Consider the following 22137-nt stretch of genomic DNA (forward strand, 5'->3'; position numbering starts at 1 on the left):
CCATCCAGAAAGGTAGCAAAAACACAGTGAAGGTATTTTTTCCTGTGAGGGAGCAAGATTAGCCTTCATGCAAGAAGCACAGTTTTTATGTGCTCTCAAAATTCATTTTTGGTGGATGTCAACAACAGTTAAAAAATAAACACAGGCTTCACTTAATAAATAACTCATTGCTTGAAGTTACCAAAACTTGTAAGGCAGTTCTCTAAGAGACCTCCATACAAGTAGATGAAGCATGCACAGCAGAAGGGAAAAAGCTGTAGTACAGAAACACAGTATCTTTTAATTCACAGAAATATTGGGGAGAAAGGGGAAAGGCAACAAAAAAGAGAGACTTTTTTTTGTTTAATAGCACCTGTTTGTCAACTCTGTTTGAAAGAAACCCATATATTGGCTCCTGTTGTGCTCTGTCCTTTCTCTTTGGCACCTGCTGTTGCATAAGCTAAAACTTTTGCTTCATCATGTTCTAGAATTGTGAGTATGTCTTAAAAGAAGCATTGGAAAATGATGGATGCAGAAACAAGACAGGTGGGGATGCATTCAGTGTGACATTGTATTCAGCATTCCATGCATCTGTCTAGCTTCCTCTTAAGTAAATTTTTTACATATCCTATTCACATGAAAACTGATTTTAATAATTTACTTTTTTAAGTCCAAATTTTAGAAAGTACCAAGAAACTTCATAATATTCTGAGAAAAACTGCGCCCAACATAACACATGCCAGGTAAGTAAGTTGTCTGTTAATGTCACTATTAAAGGTCTGCTTCTCTAAATTATCCATACAGCAAAAATAAGGATACATGCCCAGAGGCAGCTAGGAAAGGAGGTGGACAGAGGAAGGAGATAATTCAGGGCAAAGTCTAAGGGGACCCAAAGAAAGGCACAGTAACTGAGAAAGGAGTGGAGACTGGGAAAGAACAAAAGGGACACAGGGCTTATGTGACACTAAACAGAAGATGCAAAGAGCCATAACAGTAAGGAAAACATTAGAATGGGATACTTAGGCAGGGATGCATCCAAAACACAAAATAGCCAAAATACACACACTGTGGTGCTTAGCAATGAGGATTTCAAAGCAGCTATCTACTTTATATGAGAGAAAAGCATCCAAAAATATGGCAGTCATCAAGGTGGATGAAAATAAATCCTTAAAATGTTTTTGAGGCAGAGCACTTGCTAATAAAAGGCTTGAAACTTTTAGAAATTAAGTGACTTACTGTTTATTTCCATTTAGATGAATTGAATAATAACATTTCCATTTATATAAATACAATGAAAACAACATAATTGCTGGATTTGTAACAATACTTTTCTCCTAAGGGAAATAACTCTGCTGAGCTTCATGTAGGCTATTCCATTCAGAGCAGCATTAAGGGTGCATTAACATGTGTTATCTTCTACCAGCAAGCACAGCAAATCTTCTATTTGCTAGCACAGCAAATAAAAAATGCTTAGTCACCTGCTGGGATTACAATCTTTGATTAAAAGTAAATAAACCAAAAATTTTGATTTTGTCCCGAAGCGTAACCCAAATGTTGTAAAAACTGTGAACTAATAGCAGTTTTACACAAAGATTTAGACATTTACAGGAGAAATTTATTGGGAGCAATTACTGGTATTTGTTGATTTTTCTGTTACTCCTGAAAAAGAAATAGTCCACAAAAACCACATAAAACCTGGGGAATTAACACAGTATAAACTAAGCTCTTACTAGTAGCTATTAGAGAGACCATTTTTCTAATGTCAGATAATCCTATTTGACCACTGCAAAATTTACTCCTCTGAACCTGGTCACAGCTACTGTCAGGGGTAAAATGCTGAACAAGAGGGAGAGCTGTCTGACTGGCAGGTGCATTCTTGTCTCTGCTGAAAGCACTGATTTCCAGCTGTGGAAGTTTCACATCCCCTTTCTGATGGGAAGCTACTGTTTTTCTCTAAAATAGAATCACAGCAGTGCGCTTTAAATGAAATTTTATGAGCGCAAGTAATGCAGCCTTGCTTCATTTTTTGGTTGACATTCTAATCTGCAGAGGAGAAAGGAAAACTACTTGATAGGCTGGTTTCTCCCTGGTTCATTTGCTAATTTTTCACAGGATGTCAGCCTTTGCAGTGTTGTTCTGGATGTTTTGCTTCTAGATGGTGCCTGACTGTGTTGGTGCCAGCACTGCTTCCAGGCACCCTGCAGCTCCCTGCCTTGACACAAAAGCAGGGAAGAGTTTGCTGGGGCTGGTTAGTGGGGCAAACATCTGCAGCTGAGCTCACAAGCCGTTCAGGCTGCTGCTGTGAATAAGCAATGACCTCGGCTCAATGAATTTTAACTAAAACACTGTTTGAATAAAGAGCTGGGAAGCATTTAAAGTAAAACAGTAATTGAGGTGTTGAAAGTTTTGACAAAGTGTAACAAAAATATATCAAGCAAAACTTGTTTTACTGTTACTCTGCAACAAGGCCACAATTTTATATTTGTTTTTATTCTTTTCAATTTCCCAGCCTGTCACTGACTTGCAGGTCAGTAATGCACACGAAGATCTTCTAACTTGCTGCAAGCATCAACACACTGTTTTTAATCTTACAATGAGCTCAAAAAGCTGAGTTTTAAAGGCCTGCAAGCTTGTGCTTCATACCTGAGTGTATGTAAACTTGAAATGCTTGTCTAGACATAGACATTAGTGCAATTTTGAAGTCTTGTTTATTTTATATTACATTGTTTGCCCCTCGTGAGTTGTACGATGAACTGAATGGCAGGAATGTAGTACTTAGAGGTCATGTTCAACATTATGCTATTAAACCAAAAGCACCCACACCCAGACCAGCTGGGCTTCCCTCTCCCATACACTCTCCTCTATCCAGTTAGAGCCTGAAACTATCAGTGTGTGAAGTTAGAGGCAGTGTGAAGTTAGCTGAAAAAGCTAACAAAACCTCTGGGATGCCCAGCTCTGCGCTGACCTGGCAGTGAGGGGCTCAGCCTCGACAGGGCTGAGCTGTGTGCTGCCAGTTTAGCCCCCGCACCAGGGCCAGGAGAGCTGCTCAGCCTGAAGAAAGGAAGGCTCTGGGGAATCTGGTCCATTTGTAAAAATACCTAAGGGAGAAGGGAAGGGGAAAGAATGGAAACAGAGGCTTCGTGCTGGTGGCCAAGGCACACAGCAATGGACACAAACTGAAATGCAAGAAATTCCCCCTAAATTTAAGAGAGCTTTTTTTTTTTTTTCAGGGTGATTTTTTTTATATAATGGACTTCAAGCTGAGACCTGCAAAGAGAGCAGACTTTTCCCCCAAGCAATTCATTATCAGGCTGATGGCAGATGCGTCTAAAGAAGCACTCTGACATTTCCCATGAAGCAGGTTGATGAGACAAGCAATGGCACGGGAGTCCCCATGATATGATAACATCTCCACAGCCTATATCTGCTGGTACTTATGCACTTAACATTTTATTACTGGAGTAATGGATTTAGCCTTATCTGATATGAGTGGGATAAGGCAGTTTGTATTTTTATCTTGTCAATAAAGTAGTTTGTGCTGGGAAGCAACTGCTTTTATTTGCAGTTTTCTTCAGTGTACATCTGCCATTTTTCTTAGGTTGTGACAGAATATTATTTTAAGTGAATGTTTTAGAATTTGGAGCCAAAAGAAGGACTTTTCAAGAGCATTAGCACGCATGGTATAATATAATTTCAAAGTTTATGAAATTGAAAACAACTGCACTTCATGGAAATGTTGGTTTAAACAGGAATAAATACCTAGTACCTTGAATGCAATTTGGCAGGAATTAATAAAGCCTTTTACAGGCTGTTTATTTCACCGTTCATAACCATGTCAAGCAGAGTACTTTAAATGGCATCTCACTGATTTCAATGAATCCACAGAGCAGTGTATCTGTGCACTTACCCTCCTGGAGACACCATTTACATCACTCAACACAGTAATTGGGAAAACAATTCAAGAGCTTTCCAGATATGGATTGTTTATATTCTGCAGTTTATATGTGAATCTGATTTCCTCACTCATGACAATTTTTTAGTTGGAAGTGATAGGGGTCAGTTGTCTGAATAGAGAAGATATATGCTCATGCATATCTCTTAAAAAATTAAATTTTCAGTGTATATTCCAGACTGTGAGCCCAGCTTCCTCCTCCTACAAGCCACAACATTTGGTAGCTGAACTCAGTGATACTGTAGTTGCAGCTTTCCATTAAAAATTCACAACTGGAATAACATTATTATTTGCAACTGCTTTTGCACACACAGAATCTCATTTAATGGTGCAAACTCTTAACAATTCAAAAAATATATTCAATATACAATGCAGTCAAGGATGTGAGAATGAAATTAACAGATATAATGAAGTGGATGAAAGTTCTGTTTACAAATATAAAGGAAAAATTTAAACTCCAGGATACACAGTGGGGCTAGATATGGGAAGAAATGTCAGTTACAGACAGATGAAAGTGGAAAGAGGAAAAGGAAATACATGTACCGAGACATATTCCTGCTGTTTCCTCTAAAGTGTACAGATTCCATGAACTTTGAAATGGATAAATAAGTTATTGCAGCAACAATATGGTGAAAGTTTAAGAGAAAAAGCCTTTCTAAACTGGAAGTGAATTTTCCTTAGATGATAAAAACACCCTTAGTCCCTAAGTTTAGGACAATTGTTCAAACAATGGTTTTGCCAAAACTGAGGAACTGAATTTTTGTACCAAATTCAGTCATGTTTTTACTTATCTTGCATGAAGAAATAAGGGAGCATTAAATCTTTCAGCTGTTCACAGTGATCTGTATTTAAGCATTAAGGATTACATGAGCCAATGATCCAAACATTAACCCAAAAAAAGGGAAAGAAGTCAAACTACTGAGCACTGAGTGGACCAGTGTGCAAATCTTACACTTTCCAAAGTTTAAACAAATCTTAAATCTGTGTGAACTTCAGCTTTCTGTTTTACATTTAGTCAATAATCACAGTTGGAAAATGTCTTACCAGTTTCATCTTAGCTGCTGTTTAGAAAAAGAGCACTTGAAAGGCCTAAGCATCTTTTTGCATCTTTTTGTTGATTTCTGAAACTCCTTGTGTTTCTTGGGACTGGTGGTTTTGAAAAGAAATAAATACTTTCATTCTCTCTTTGAATATTCTTTCAGCAGATGAAAAATGTTGTTTTTTATGACACTGTACTTATCCTTCTGAAAAGGTTCTGCAAAATTAGAATATAAGCATTCTGTTCCAGTCCTAAATGGTGAGTACTGGATAAATTGAGTTCCTGTAACAGAAATGCTACACAACTATCTCAAAAATCACAATTCCAGAATGGAGTCACTACTGTTTTCCAAAGATTCTATCTAAGTTCAAGCAGTTCAACACCTCATTGATGCCATCTATAATTTAGACTCCAAAATGCATGATCTACCTATTGCACATTGTGTCTGTGAGGAATAAAGGAGGAGCACTTCTGGATCCTGAAGATGCAATTTATTTCCTAAGCAATAATTTATTCAGGCAAGACTTCTGCATTGTAATTTTGGGGCTATAGCAGCCCAGCTTTGGTCTTTGCCCACAGTGAATATTCTCCAGATCGATAGTACCCTGCATTGACAAGAAAAAACCCTTAAATGCTTCAAGAGATATACTTAAAAAACAATTAACACAGTGGAAAAATACAAATCTGTACTCAGGTAAATATTTTAGCCCAAGGGATGGGGAACCATATGTGAACACTTTTCCTTTATCCATCATCAACCCAGTCAATGCTTATTCCATGCAGGACCAAAAAGACGAACAGACTGCTTGGGGGAGTTCTTACAGCACTTTTGGAAGGTGTTTATAATTCCACCAAGCTAAGGGCAGAACTGAAGTCAAGAATCTGATAAACCAGAAGAGTGCTCTTATCACTGATCTGAGGAATAAAAACAAAAAGAAGGGATGTACCAATGCTGGCCCTGTCATTTACAGTCTCATCTCAACTTCTTCTGGGAATATTTAGGAGATATTGTTCTCTCTGAGACACACCTATAAAACAGAGGCATTCTCAGATCCTAACAAGTGTGAGAAGGACTCTTAAGACAATCAAGATGCTTCCAGAAATGAACGGCATGCTGGAAAATCAATGTACCCTGATTACATTAGAGATAAAGTACAGTTTTGAGAGTACATGCTTTGCTTTTAGAGGACTCACATAAGAATAGTTTAGGCCTTTAAATGATTTTTACAGATGAACTGCATTATTTCTTTTAGGATTAGTTTCCCCACGTGCTGAAAATAGTTCTTACCCGCTTAATAGAAGTAGGGATGGTCTACATTTGTGGTTTTCATTGGGATAGAGCGGCTCTGTGTTTTGGATCCCTACTGAGAACAATGTTGGTAATATAGTGATGTTTTAGTTGGTGTCACACAGTGTTTGCACACAGTCAAGGTCTTTCCTGCTCCTCACCCCACCACACCAGGGAGCAGGCTGGGAGTGTACAAGGAGTTGAAAGGGCACACAGCCTGATCCTGACTGCCCAAAAGGACACCCCATCACAATCAGCTGATTGTCCTGTGTCACAATCAGCATATAAAGCTGAGTGAAGAAGAAGAAACATTTGGAGTGATGGCATTTGTCTTCCCAAGTCAATGTTGCAAGTGATGGAGCAGTGCTTTCCCGGAGATGGCTGAGCCTCCACCTGCCTGTGGGAAGTGATGATTGAATTCCTGGTTTTGCTTTGCTTGTCCGTGGCTTAGCTTTACCTATTGAACTACCTTTATCTCCACAAGTTTTCTTACTTATACCTTTTGATTGTCTCCCCCATCCCACCAGGGAGGGCTGAGCAAGTGGCTGAAGGGGGGTTAGTTTCTGGGTGGGGTTAAACCATGACATTTCGTAAATGTTAATTAAGATTCCTGTATAGAAAGCATTTTTCTATTCAAGGACTCTGTTACTGGAGAGAAATAGGAATTTAAAAAAGCATTCTGTTTCGCACACTATAAAAATTAACACAAAAGGTGTCCTGAAAGCAAGATGAGAATGATATGTAGAAATTATTAGTACAGAAAGAGTTAAAAATGCAGAGTACTGTTATGTATCATCTAGTCTTTCTTCCAGACTTAATTTCTAATTATATCTTAATGCTGGAGAATGGCTGACATGCATAAACACAAACATCATTTATTCATCAGTAATTTGGCATTTAATTAAAATATTACTGCATTCTCATTGAGTGCATAAGAAAGAGTGTTGTAAATATGACAGGTCAAAAAATCTCTGTAATATTAAAAGAGAAAATGAAAAAACACAGTACTTGAAACATCCTAAATAGAATTTTACAAGGTACTTTACAAAATAAGGAACTAAAATAATAGACTTCATGTAATTCTTTTCCGTGAGGAAGAGATGATTTTACAATCAATAACGTGCATGACAGGTGAGAGAGTAAACAACAGCCCATAGTTAAACTGGGCATAGGGGTTTAGTTAAGAACTGATGAGAATAGAGCTGTTACCCTAGTTGTTTATCTCATGCACTTCCACGTGCTCTCAGTTGCCTCATGCCCTGTTATGTTCACTGGTTTTCCACTTTCACTTCTAGACAGGAAGGTCGCTGGTGGTCTGGGAAGCTTGAGTGGAAAGTCATGTTGATTCCCATTGAGCTGCTGTCTTTGGTAATTGGTCTTGACTGCTGCCAGCCACGGCCCCTGTGCATCCCCTGGTACTCATCTCCAGGCACCTCTCTTATCTTCAGTATTCTCCCCCACTTCCAGGATATTTCTTCCAGCCAGGAGGTTTACCTTCTTTCCTGGCCAGCCTCAAGTTATCTGGGACTTCAACTTTTAGCCAAAACTGATGATAAATGATGTGAGTGGCTGGTGAGCTTTTCTGTCACCTGTCTCAGTGTGCCCTTGGGTGAATCCCATCTGGCCCATCAGACTCTGGGGCTCAGCAGGTCACTAATTACTTCCTCCTGGATTACAGGGGGTCTATTCTGCCCCTACCAGCTCAGGCAGCTGGTTGCCCTGAGGATAACTGGTCTTTCTGTTAAAGGCTGAGTAAAGAAGGAGTTAAGTACCTCAGATTTTTCCTCTTTCTAGGTGACAATGCTCCCCTCCAAAGAAATTGAGACTTTTTTTTCCTTTTGCTGCTAATGTATTTATGAAAACGCTTTTTATTACCTTTCACAGCAGTGGCCAGATTGAATTCTAGTGGAGCTTTTGCCTCTCTAATTTTCTCTCTTCATGACCTAATGATATCCTTGTACTCTTTGTCAGTAGTTGCCTGACCCTTCTTCCCAAGGTCCTAAACTGTCTTTTTGTCCTAAGGTCCTGTGAAAGCTCCCTGTTCAACCAGGCCACGCTTCTTCCCCACTGGCTCATCTCTTGGCACATAAGGTTAACCTCTTCTTTGTTATTAAAGAGGACCACTTTGTTATTATATACTGTTTTCTAAGGGACTTTCTAAAATAGAGCACTGAAGAGGCACCCAAAGTCCACCTTCTGTGAGTTCAAGGTAGAGGTTTGGTTGATCTCCTACCTTCCATCACTGAGAATTGAAAACTCTACCATTTCATGGTTGCCCCAGATAGCCTCTGACCACCAATAGCCTCTCTGTGCAGAAATACAGTGTGAAATCTGTCTCCTACATGATGCTTTTATCTCGTGTCACTTAATTAACTGCAGGCTTTAGGGTCTGCTGCTATTGTTTGGTCCAGATATTGTCAAAGTGTACAACCACTCATATTGATTGAGGTAGGAGGTTTCTGTTTAAGAATTAAAAAGTTCAATTTTGGATATTCATATATGTGTCATTTTATCTGCTGGCTGCTCTTGTTTACAATTTAATATTTTGTTTCCCCTACAGCAATATCATATTTTAGCATGTCCCAGTGTAAGATGCAATACTGGCAGATGACTTTCCCTTCTTGGAATGATTGTAAGTGTGCACTAAACAATATTATGCTCTTACTAGTGGGATTTTCCTAAAGGAAGACTGTTAAATGCTGGTATAAGTAATATTTATCTTTCATACCATTGGAATACTACTTGAATTTTACCCCAAATGTGTTTTTGTAACAAACACTCTGACTTTATTTGAGAGTGAACAAATACTGAAACTACGATGTTGAGAGGACCAAGGAGAACCATCAATAACAAAGTAATTAAGAAGTTTGATACATATGACTTCATGTTCAATCTCTTTTTGATTCCTAAATCTCCAAGGCATCAAAATATCAGCATGCCACCCATTATAGTCTTTTTCCTCCTAAACATTTGAAGAAATTTCATCTACAAATAAAACTTTAGGACAGAATTCACTTTGTCAAACATTATCTGCCTAAGAGATTTGAAACTTGACTGAGATGACCACCATGGTTCTCCCTGTAGATAATCTAATTGCAGAGAGGTATCTCCAGCTCATCACATTCTAAGAAAAGTAACCAACCTTTTCCATCAACTAGAGATGATACTAAATAAAACAACTGTGATGAATGAGGAAAAATTCCTACTTCTGCTCACTATGTCACACTTAAAATCATTTGTGTTTTGATTATATAGCTGAAAAACATCCCAAACTACATTTACATATTGAAAACACTTCCTAAAAGCATTTCTCATAAGTCATATGACTTTACAGCATAGAATAGATCTTACCTTACATTTTTACAACTTAAAGTAATTTTTCTAACATTTTAAGCAGCTTAAGTTAGCAACGAGGGACTGAATGTAAAAGAATGTGACTCTAACCTAGGAAAATCTTAAAACATGGAGAGATAGTAACAGGCAGCATTATCAAGTCTGAGAAGTTTTATTTTTAGTGTGAAGAACTGGAAGAAAAAAATGACACTCCACAAACAAGAAATAAGGAAACTCCGGATGCCTTGTCATCAGATTTCTGTTTTTCCTTCCAACATGTGAGCAATATTCAAAACTGCACAGGAAATCAGGTGCAGCAGAAGAACATGCCACTGCTCTGCATTAAACTATTAACTTTTGATTAAGATTATGAATAATTAAGGAATAGTTAAGGAGTTGATTTACATTGATGTGGATTATTTGGCAGAAAAATATTATAAATGGATTATTCACACCCTCCCATTTTATCAATCCAAAGGTTGTAAAAGGGCAAGATCACAGCGAGGTAGAAAACATAATGAACTAAAACTATGTTATATTGAATTTATCAGGTGGTCATGCTGTTCCAGAGCAACATTGGAAAGTCTTGATATTTTGCATCCATCGATCCTAACAGGTTTTGTTTATCTTAAACACTACCTGAACCCAATTACTATGTCATTGATGGGTTGGGTACCCAGCTATGATTTGGTGACAGGCAACACCAATTCTAAAACTAATTGTTCTTTCCAACTATAAAACAAGTCTCAAAACAAGAGTAAAAAAAGAAACCTGAGGAAAATCTGGGAGATTATTCTCAATGGCAGAGAATACTTCTCATTTTTACCTTCAAACTGAGCTATATTCTTCAGCCATTCTTTCTTGAGTAACTTTAAATCACAAAGGGCTGCTATATTTAAAGTATTGATATTAGCCATTTAAGTGGGTCATTGTATCAAAGCAAGTCAGATTTAATAGTATCAGTCAAATGCTCATCATCTAATCAACAAAACAATCTTATGAAGGCAATCAGGCAGTTAAAAGATGTAAGATGCATGTTTTACTTACTTTCTTAATTTAAAAAAACTTGCTTTCCTTGGGAAAAATTTAGACAACTCATTCAGTAATCAAGACTTAAAATATCTAAGATATAGATTTAAATTACAAAAATAAAATGCAGCAAGGCAAGTAAATTGTGCTTTGCCATTTGTAAAGGGCTTAGGAGGGCTTAGGAGGTACAAATATACCTTTTAATGTAAAAAATAGTAATTTTATTCAATTAATCCAACTTGATAAAAATCTGTTAAAGGCTGCAGGGCCATATTCCCAAAGTAGAGAATTTACAGCAGTCTGTTTATATTAGAAAGTTATTTTGAGGGGAAAAATTATTTATTGTAAAAAAAACTAATCTCACTTGCAACCAGAACTATCTCACCACTTAAGAGTTCTGAATGCTGTCAATTTTTTTTCATATACTTTAATTCAGTCAAGAATACTTTATATCTTTTGGTTTATGAAATGGATTTTATAATTGATAAATTCTGGAAGCCAGTTACTGATGTCACACTTGTGTTTATAGTGCTCAGAAGAGATTTAATCATTTCCTATCATTTCCAAACCATACTAACTCATTTTTATAACATCAGTGAACTATGTTAGACAGTTAGTTCTAAGAAATTAATGAATTTTCAATTGACTAATGCAATTTGGCCTCCAGCCTTCATCCTTACAGATGTAAAATTTTCCCATTATATCTTGCTATTTAAATAAGGATTTTTTTGGCAGTAAAGGAATGCCAAGTCACTTTTTTTTTGTCAAGTAGGACCTTGTATGGGTTCTAGCAGTGAAGCATCATCTCCTATCTTCTACCTCTTAATTTTAGCATGGGTATAGAGATGGAAAATGGAGAAATCTGGCTTTAGAAAACTGGTCAAAAGCACATATATCTCAAAAAATTAATGCACTGCATAGAGACAGGTGTTTTCTTAAAATTGATTTTATTTATGTTCATGTTTTCTTTTTGGCACTGTTGGCAATTTTGACAGCTCATGGTTTTATGAGCTGAAAAGCTTCCTTCTCCCGATACATACATAAATTACCTTAGATTCCTCCTATTGCTAACCGTTGCTTTATTGAAACTTCAGTTTCAAAAGAAATCTGTATGCACATAACTAATACTGTGTCTAGAAATTTACCAATGACTTTAGAAGTATGTGGGTAGGAGCTGAATGAGAGGAAACAAATCCCAAACTTATCTTTATATTATATACATAATTTTGAGCAAATTTTCAAAAATATACATGAAAATGTAAAAATACCTACAGTTTAGCAAAGATGAGGCAGCATTTCTCTATTCTCTGAACATTCTACACATGAAAGGACTTGAGTTTCTGAGAGTCAGAATTTCTTTCTTATTTATAACTATTAATTTTAAAGTTTACACATATATTCTCAACTTCTGATTTCTGCTTTTCATATGCCAGTGTATTTGAATGTAAAATAAAGGAGATTTTCATTCTCACAAATATATCAAGGTCTGTCTTGAGATTTAGGCTACATTTCTGAAGAATGTTTTCTTTACCCAAGAGCTGCAATTTCACTTTTAAAGAAGGAAGGAGAAAAAAGGAAAGGATATAACAGGATTTAAAGCTGTTCTTTTTCTGAATAGTTATTTCAACAACGATCAATAGTGGTGGGGGTTTTTTAACTGTCATACTAGTGTTTTAAGGCTGCAGGGGGCACTGATGCACTGTTTATCTACACTACTGCAGAGCAAGAGTCAGACAGGATATGATTAAACACTCCTGCAGGTTACAGATTCAGAAAAAAACATATAAACTATTTATAATCAATTTAGGTCTTGAGAAATTAGGCAATTGTAAAATATTTATATGAGTTTTGGAGGGAAATTCATGTTTCTTTTACTGGTTAATATATTTGTTTTTCTGCTGCAATCCAGTGGTGGTGGAGATAAGAATGTTTTCTTAACTTTACAGCCAAGGTCCTTTGAAGGATGATATATCTTTCTAGTCTTGCATTACTTAATATTACAACCTTAAACAAACAATCCCTGTCCTGCACAGAAAATAAAATTTTGCTTAGCATCTCTCCAGAGAAGCCTATTTATTCCCTGCAGGTAATAACTTCCTCATATATTAATCAGCCAATATATATCCTACCTGATTCACCAAGTCACTTAGGTAAGAATTTATTGCAATAAGAAATAATTATATTTGTAAAGATATAATTACATATTACTTCTGTTTATTCAATATTTTATGTTATAGAACCTAGGAGTGAGGGCATCTAAGATGCTGAGATTTCTTGATAATAAGAATGTAAGATAATTTATGACTCAGCAGCAAACATCAGATATGCAGCCATGTCTCATCATGTGTTTTGCATTTATTCTTTACTGCTTCTTTATTCTTTAATTATTTTCTGCACATAATCACTCTTTTTTTTTTTTTTAATGCAGATTACCTTAGAGTTCAATCTCTTCTATTCTTCTCAGGTCTTAGCACTTCCTGCATTTACAACTGTATGGCTGCTTAGAGAACCCTTTCTAGAAAGACATGAAACAAAGCAACAGGAAGAAGCCACCACTTCAATTGGTAGCTTGCACCAATTATCATCATTTATACCACAGCTATTTTGGGGGGTTGTTATCAATTCAGACCTTCAGTTACAAATTTCAGCCATTGGTTCTCACATGCTGGTGTCTGCAGAGCTCAAGAAACCTACCCTGCATCTTTTGCTTCTCTTCATTAAAGAAGGGTGCTACCTTTGTATACACCATAATCTCCACAATCATACTCCAGCAAAAAAACCTGACACACTGATGTACTCAAGTATCTTTCTGCATCCCTTTAAAAAAAAAAATCATCAATTTATTTGAGGGTTTTTGAATGATATCTTTCATCTTTTATGGTTTCTAGGTTCTGCGGCATTGCACATCAGGACACAATGAAATACAGTACAACCAATATCACAATCAATAGTGTACACAGAAAGGAAATTGTTTTCCTCCTTTCTTGCTCACACACACAGAAATCACATTTGTCATTTTTCTCCAGAAGCTTACATTGAGTTGCTTGTCTAATTAACTAAAAGTAACTCTTCAGGACCTCTCTCTCCCTTTGAGGTTTGGCCTGCTTAAAGTAATTCAGATATAAAGCTTTGTACAAAATTTATTTCAAAAAAGTTACTAATATTGCCTTTTCAGGGTTTTCAGTTAAATCTACAATGTTTGAGCAATGTTAGATGAGCTTTATTTTAATTTAAATACCTTTTATTAAGTTAATTGCATATTAATTTATAAAATTTTGATTTATAGGTTCACAATACATAACATTGTAGAGAATATATTTTTGATTTCAAGAATATAAGGGACATCTTTAAAAAAAACCCCCTGTTTTAAAAATTTTGATTCCTGATGATTTTTTGTCTTGAAACAAACCATTGTTATAAAAAGTGCTCTGACAAAGAGAAGTTCAAACAGTCTTTTTAATTATGGAAAATATACGGAATAGAGGAATATTATTTGTGATGGATTTTATTTTCTATTAATTCAAACAAGGTTATATAATGATGATTGTTTCACTTTTATCTTTGTTAAATGAGATTTTTCTAAAGCCACAAATACTTTATAAGTCATAGAGTCCATGGTCTCTTCACCAGCACATTGAAGGATATAGAATGGATACCAGCAGAATGCTGCCAGACAGAATAAAACCGAACTTCCAAACTTTTCTCTTGTCATTCTGGCTGTTAGCTGTTGAAAGTAACTCTGAAGATTTCTTATTACTTCTGTACAAAATTTAAAAGTCAAAGAGAAAGTATTATACCAATTCAAGTTTGCAGTAGGCAAATTATTTCTTTCAGTGTGACTTTCATTCTCGCTGATTCTCTCTAATATGCCTCTCTTCACAATGCAGCCTGGTATAATACCAGGAGCAACTGCAGCTCCATTATGAGGCACTTTCTGCACATAACTCGGAAGTCATGGAAACCTGCTCCAAAGTTTAATTATTTCTGAGTATATAACAAAACACTTCTCCATTTCCAGGTTTCTGTAATTGGAATGACAGCAAATGCCAGCACTAAAGTGTGACTGTAATTCAATAGAGAAAGCATGCAAGATAATTTCTTTTTCCATTTGATTGTTTTTAGACAATTCATCATCTTATATACTTAGCCTTTCTTAACCACTGCTTATAGTAGATGCAAGACTAGATATATAGGGAAACATTCTTAAAGCAAAATTTTGTCAAACTGTACCTCCACCCATCTTTAAAACCAAGTTTTAAATGGACAGAACAAAACTGAGATAATTTGTTCTATTCTAAGAAAGTAGAAGAAAATGATTTTTTTATTCACATACTTGTGTGGCTAGAAGCCCAAGTAATTATTTCAGGAAGTTACCCTACCACTTGATATCTAGTGTCACTAAGATAACTTTTCTTAAGAATTAGGTAAAGTTTTCAAAGAGTATTTCAATGGCTATGACGCATGATATTATTAATACTGTGAAAAACATATGTAGCAAAATTTTAAGAACTTTGAAAAATGGCTTTATACTTAGCTTCTGTGAATCTGCACAAGTTTTATGGGAAAGTTGGTATGTTCTCAACCTTTTTGTTTTAATTCTTGGAAATACCTTCTATTTTCACATTAATGATAGTATTTTGTTTTAGGGGGAAGCTGTGCTGAAATCTAGAAAGAAAAAGTTACATTAACTAATGAAAAAATAGATAAAAATATATTTAAAGATCATAAATCTTTAAAATATATTTTCTTGTGCTTTTCTATGCTTTTATATTTCAAAAGCTAATAATGTTTAAGCACAGTGTTTTTTTGGATGACAGAATTTCCAGGGAAGTATAGAAATTCAAAACAATTTGGCAAAGGAAATGAACACTGTTGATAACCTAAAACAACCCAAATGTTGTAGCAATTTGTAGTGTTTCTGAAACTATGATCCTTGATGTAAAAACATTCACCTTTACTGCAGCTAAAAATAGACAGCTGAAATCCTACACCTCTCCAACCATTAAATAACCACATAATCCACAGTTAAGAAAGGCTGAAAGCTTGCCATAAGGCTTTTAAACTATCTCAGCAGCCTTCTAATTCTGATGAGTCCTGACAGTGAGGAAGCTCCAGCTATGGAGGATTCATTCACTGTGCTGTCCTTTGGACTGTAATGCCTCCCAGAATTTCCCCATGCTCGTCCACTGAGCTCTGTCACCTCCTTAATTCTCTTACCTCCTACATAAGAACTTGTGATGACCCAGTGAACAGACATCTGACAGGCAATCTCTCTCACTTCCATGATTTGGGAATGTGCTTTGGACGGATACAGCAACTTTATACACCAAGCACACTTTGTGGGGCTTTGGATCTACCACTCCATGTAAATAGGCCACAGCAGACAAAGACTCTTGCTGTAACAGAAGTCGTTAACTCATATTTTTCCTTCCTAAAATAGTTAGAATTGGAGTCATAGAAGGATTTGGGTTGGAGGGAATCTTATAGACCAGTTCGTTCCAGCTCTCCACTGTCATTGGCCAGGCCCTCCCACTAGACCAGGCAGTACAAAGTCTGATTAAACCTGGCCTTGAAAAGTTCCAGACATGGGCCATCCACAGCTTCTCTGGGCAACCTGTTCCAGTGCCTCACCACCCTCACAGAAAAGATTTTTTTCCTAACACCTAATCTAAATCTGCAATTTAAAGCCAGTCCCTCTTATCACTATATGCTCTAATAAAAAGTCCATCCCCAGCCTTCTTGGAAGTACCCTTTAGGTACTGGAGGCTCCAATAAGGTCTTCCCAGAGCCCTTCCCTCTCCAGGCTGAACAGCCCCAACTCTCTCAATCTGTCTTCATAGGACAGGTGCTCCAGCCCTCTGATCAACCCAGTGGCCTCCTCTGGATTCGTTCAAATGGGTCCATGTTGATCTTGTGTTGGGAATGCAGTACTGAGAACAAATTTGGTTCTATACAAGAGTGTTCTGCTAAAAGTGCCCCTCTGTGGTCCACCCACCCTGTGTTTCTGTGAATGTGTGATTTTGTGACGCATGAAGGGATCAGTTTATATGCAATGGTTTCGCATTTGAGGTGAAAGAAGCTTTATAAATTCCATTAGTAAATTTAGTAGTCTAGAGTAAGAATCACCAGTAACTGGAGACATTAATTATTATATAAACTAACAAAAATAGATCCAAAGGTGTGACTGGAGTGCAAAAGCACTCCATCAATGGAACCTTCTTTTTTAGTACATTAAATGAATACCTTAAAAAATAATGAAGTATACATGAGCAGTAGTAGAAAGACAATTTCATTAAAAAAACAACTGTGAGTCTTATTCACAAAAATATTTCCTTTTTCACAGCTGTGTCAGAGTGTTTTCCAAAATATTTAACGGAGATATTATTTATTTTTAGTAACACACTGTCTCAGGCATTGTATGCATACCTCGACATATATACTTGCAAATGCCTCCTTGATAAAAGTGAAAGGAAAAAATGCATGGTATCCTTTAACACGTCTTATTTGTTTCCGTACAAGTACCTGGCAATTTCAGCAGAAATCACAGTCTCATTATAATTGTTCATTACAGACACACACTAATGGACAGTAACTGCCACTGAATTCTGTTGACAGAATTAAGAAACAATTTTCACTTGGTATAATGCATATGCCTAAACTTACAGAGGGATAATTAAGGTCAAGATAAATATCACCAAGTACTATAAACAATCTAGAAATAGCAAGTTTTCCTAAAGAAGATTAATAATAGTTTTGTGGTATGCTGATGGCTGACAATCTTTTCTGTGAACAAGCAGAGAAATATAATGTTTACAAACCCACATTATCTCATCTGCATATATTTGACACATGGATTTATCTAATATCCATCAGAAACAATTTTCACAGAATAATTCAAAAGATTGAGATAAAGGGCTTCTATAACATTTTAGAGTGATTTTGAGTATTTATAACAGTAGGAAGAATTACATTTTTCTTTCTACCTTTTATTTTGTTTTGGTTTTTTTTTGTTTTTTTTTTTTTTTTAATACCGAAGTCACTGAGAAGTCATTATCTAAACAGGAATGCCAGAAGAAGAGAAGGTAACAGAAGAATAGAATTCATGTATGCACAGAGAGCAGAAAGGAAATTGTACAGAGCAGCAAGACTCACAAAGGAAAAGAAAATATTGCAAATGCAAACAAATGCAAAAGATGAAGGAAATCAAGAAGGGCAAATCAAGTAAAGGGATGAAAGCATATGAAAGCAACACAGGCCCTGGAAAAGGAGTAAGAGGCAAACACACAGAAAAGTTATCAGCAAGTAAAAGAAATAGATGAGAGAGGGAAAATGTAACAAAATAAATGCATAAAAAAATCAAATTCTTGTTATCACTCTCCATGTTAGAATTGTGCAGAAATGTTATTAACGTAAGCATCATGCATGTGGTGAATACAAATGAATGACATTTCTGAAGCTTTAACTTCAGTATTTCAGAAACATTTAGTCCAATCTCCATGTTAACCAGAGAAAAACTCATAAAATCTCTTGAATAATAAAACTAAGTAGTGTCAGTATTCTTCATTTAATAATTTTCTTCTGTAACATTGATGGGCACTGTATATTCTTCTTTGTCTTTTTTTTTTTTTTTTGTGTTTCAGAATTAAGCACATAACTTTAAACTCTTGAGGAGAAGATAAAAACGCAGGTAATGTAAGAAGTGAGATGTTGGGATATAAGAATTTAACTGGTAGTCCTTCACATATAACAGAGGCTCAATGCTTTTTTAGGATCTTGCATTCATTAATAAACAAAGATGTAAGTGGACAAAAGAGCTTAAGCTTGAAACTCTATGATTTCTCTTTTGATTTTGAGGCAGCTTGTATGTTTGATTGACATTAAATTTTTCAGTTCAGGTGGATTCATATGAAGAAACTCTTCAAGCTGACTTGAGTCTTCTATGGACTCTCAGGATGAGCATTAACATACAGCATGCACCAGCATAACCACTTTCCTTGGAAAGTGGAATGGTAACAGTAGGACTTTCACAACTGACTGAAAAATAACTTTCAGCAGATGAACTTTCCTCTTTTTAAAGTATTCAGTTCATTCCAAAGACAGAAGCCAAACACCTTCAGATGCCTGGTGTCAGATGCTCTGAGTTGTGATGTTTTATAATATACTGGAAAACAGGAAGTTCTACAGTTGGAAAATGCTGAGAAATTGCACAGGAGACTGACTTCACAAAGGTGCTGTGGTCTGTGGGGATTTCTGTAAGATAACACAGAAAACTACAGAATGGAAAAGGGAGTAGTCACACATGAGGAAAGAGATTTGGAGTCTGTTGGAAAGTGCCTGAGGGAGGGGAAAGTGGAACTGAGGGCTTACTGAAAACATGTAGAGCTCTCCAAAGTGTATTGCATAGCTCCTGAGAAAATTGCCCTATGTTAGGAAACCCATCAGTCCTCTTGATGGAATGGACCTTGGGTAATGCACTTTCAAGAGCCTCTTTGCAAAATGCAAATAACAATCAGAGTTTTAGCTGAAATAAAGCTCAGCTTCAGCCTGGAAACACATATTAGGATAAATTTATAAGAAAGCAAAATATTTTTAAAAAATCTACCACAGTTCTGTCCAATGGGCAGTAATGAAGAACTTGGCTTATTAGCTCTTCTCTGAGAGTCCAATTCATTACTGTACTTTTGCATCCATCAGTAAGACTTCTCTTAGGAAAACACTTAACAGTATTTTTCTGTTTCCTAGATATTATTCTTTTTTTTAATGAAAAAACAGGGCTTGGATAGATACAGGCATACATGTATATGTATATGTATACACTGTCTCTGTGTGTGTTTGGGACCTTTGAATTTACTACATGTAGTAAACTGTTACAGTAAACACTTACAGCAATATACAGCAGTCATAGCTCCCAGACACTAAAACAGAAATGAACTGCAGTAAACACCAGCTTTTAATACTGGGACTCAAAGCTTCATTTATATCTGTCATCTGAACTCTGTCTGGAAGTGATAGTCATTTATCCTGCAAATCTCTTCCAGTAGCATTTTCTGAAACACTTGAAGAAGCTTTATATTGCATTAACACATCACAAGTACCTTCCTTCAGAAGCAGAAAAAAAATAAAGATTTCATTTCTTAAAAAATGTTATCAGAGATCCTTTATTTTCAACTGTCCTTCTACTACTGCTATTGGTCGTTATATAATCTCTTTCAAAATTACCTATATATTCATAACTCTGAGACAGGTATAATTTAAAGAGAATCATAACATAAACTTTGACAAGATTTACATAACCATATAGTCTAGCACAGTTCTAGAAAACTATCTATTGCAGGATTACCTTTACTAATTGCTACAATTCCAGTAAAACCTCTCTTGAAAGCCAGAGCTGCATAGCTCAGGGTGCTTTATGGCTTCCAGTCTGCTCTCAGAGAATCAAACTCCTCCTGCCTATACCATTATTCTGCCATTTCCTGTTTCACCTCGGTTACATTGAATTGCAGGAAGTTCTGATGAGCCCTCAGTGCAGTACATCCCTCCTACCTGTTCTCTGTCCCTGGTATCATGTAATAGTGTACTTATACACACAATGCTTGAACAATGATGCACGTGAATAGTAGAAGGATCTGGGCCAGATTAAATGAGTTAATGCCACATATCTGAAATCTCAGTGCTTCTGAACATGCACAGAAATCTTGCATTTTTCAGAATGATAAGGATTATTGCAAGTATTTGGTCTTTAATCATATCCAATTGCCTGGTGCTGCCTGTATCAATAATCTTCTTGAATTTAAGCAGAATTTCACACCTGTTTCCAAAATGACATGAAAGGTAATTTCCATGATGCCCCCATTTCCAATTTAGTTCTACCAAGTTAAAAAATTCTCTCTCTCTTGTGGTGTATGACATTCACATTAAAAGATATGAATTTTAAAGGAAAAAATAAAATTCTTGCCATACATACAGCATTTAAGACTGTAGATAGATATGTATGCCAATGAAATTAATGTTATGGTGCAATTCTTTGCATTTCTTAATTCTGAACTTTTTAAACAGTCATGTAAATCTCTGAGATAAGGAACATGAAGTACATAATATTCTGTAAAAGGTACTGTCTTGACCTGATGTAGTGATTTCAATAGTTTTGAGAAGGTAAATGAACTATCTCTAAAATATGTTTTTGAAAGCCCTCTATATTCCTTGCACATATTAGATCATCCTTGTGGTATTTTCAAATACAAACAGATCCAGTTAGAAAGATGGCAGAACACATTTGAGTAAATTTCAATCCTATGAAAAAATCATCAGCTTAAAATTTACTCACAAACCCATACATTTTAAGAAGTGTCAGCATGACCACAATAATAAAGTAATCCATGCAGCTGAGGCACCAACAAGGACAAAACCCAGCAGGATAACTGAATGCCACTAGAGCATGCTAAATATGTAAAAGCAGGGCATTCAAAAGCACTATAAATCTACAAATAGGTGATGATAAGTAGAAGGTCAATTAAAGAAAAACTATCACAGTAAGAACAGAAAGAGTGCTTCTGAGTGACAAGTACATGGATGTTCTTGCAGAAGAAATTGGATTGTTTTGTCTGCCACACTGCAGAGTTCTCTGCTACTGTTAGGCAGCTCCAACTGTAGCAATACTGCATCTGCAGAACCATGCAAATTCTGAAAATAAAATATAAATTACACCATGTTTTTTAGTAGTCACTGCTACTCATATTTGCAAAGTATATAATCCATTATTTCCCTACTTAAACAACTTTCTTCAATCACTTTCTCCTTGTTTCTCAAAACAAATCCATCTTCCCCAGAAGTCTTGCAAAAGGGGAATGACAACTGAGCTTCATAGGTGCTTTTAGGGAAGCAGACTACATTTAAAGGCTGATGATGTCAAGTGGGTTTTACCTAAAGTGGAAAGCAAACCATGATGTTAGCTGCCAGGTGTGAGCATCTATGAAATTCATGCATCTCAGGGCAGGAATGAGTAAGGGGAACATCTGCCAGTTTTCCAAGCAGTCCCTTTCTATGGTGTTCCCTGCCCACCAAGGGAAATTCAGAATAATTTCAATTATTTGTTGAAATTAATCTCAACAGACTAGGCACAACAATTTCCATTGTTGAAATTCAGCTTTTCCCAGACAGGAATAACTGTGATTTGGACTAGGATGGTGCCAGGTCTGTGTGGATTGCATGGGGCTAGACACTGTTAGACTCATCTGCAGCATTCTGAAGAAGTAGGGAGGTAAAAGGAACATGTTGCTTAGCACAGGGCATTGAGAAGGCCCAGCATTCTTTCAACAATCTTTTATGTACAAGATTCTAACCACGGTTCATCTATACAAAGTCACGTCATTTTACTCACCTAATCACTAACATATGCACAATAAGTATTTGCAAGAAACAGTCCTAGACTGTAATCTCTGAGTTCTGATTCAAATAAAGCAATCGTTAACATCTGTATTATACAATATAAGCCATATTTGTATGCTAATTAACTATGAA

At 36.1% G+C, this 22137-nt stretch overlaps 1 protein-coding gene across 1 annotated transcript in view; it reads right to left on the minus strand.

Annotated features, from left to right (window-relative positions):
• Positions 1-22137, minus strand: part of EYS (eyes shut homolog) — a gene marked incomplete at both ends in the record, with an annotated part of 593802 nt that overhangs the window by 184746 nt on the left and 386919 nt on the right. The window lies entirely within an intron of this gene.

The sequence above is a fragment of the Fringilla coelebs genome (assembly GCF_963513975.1).
Source record: "Fringilla coelebs genome assembly, chromosome: 3".
In the NCBI taxonomy this organism is placed as follows: domain Eukaryota; kingdom Metazoa; phylum Chordata; class Aves; order Passeriformes; family Fringillidae; genus Fringilla; species Fringilla coelebs.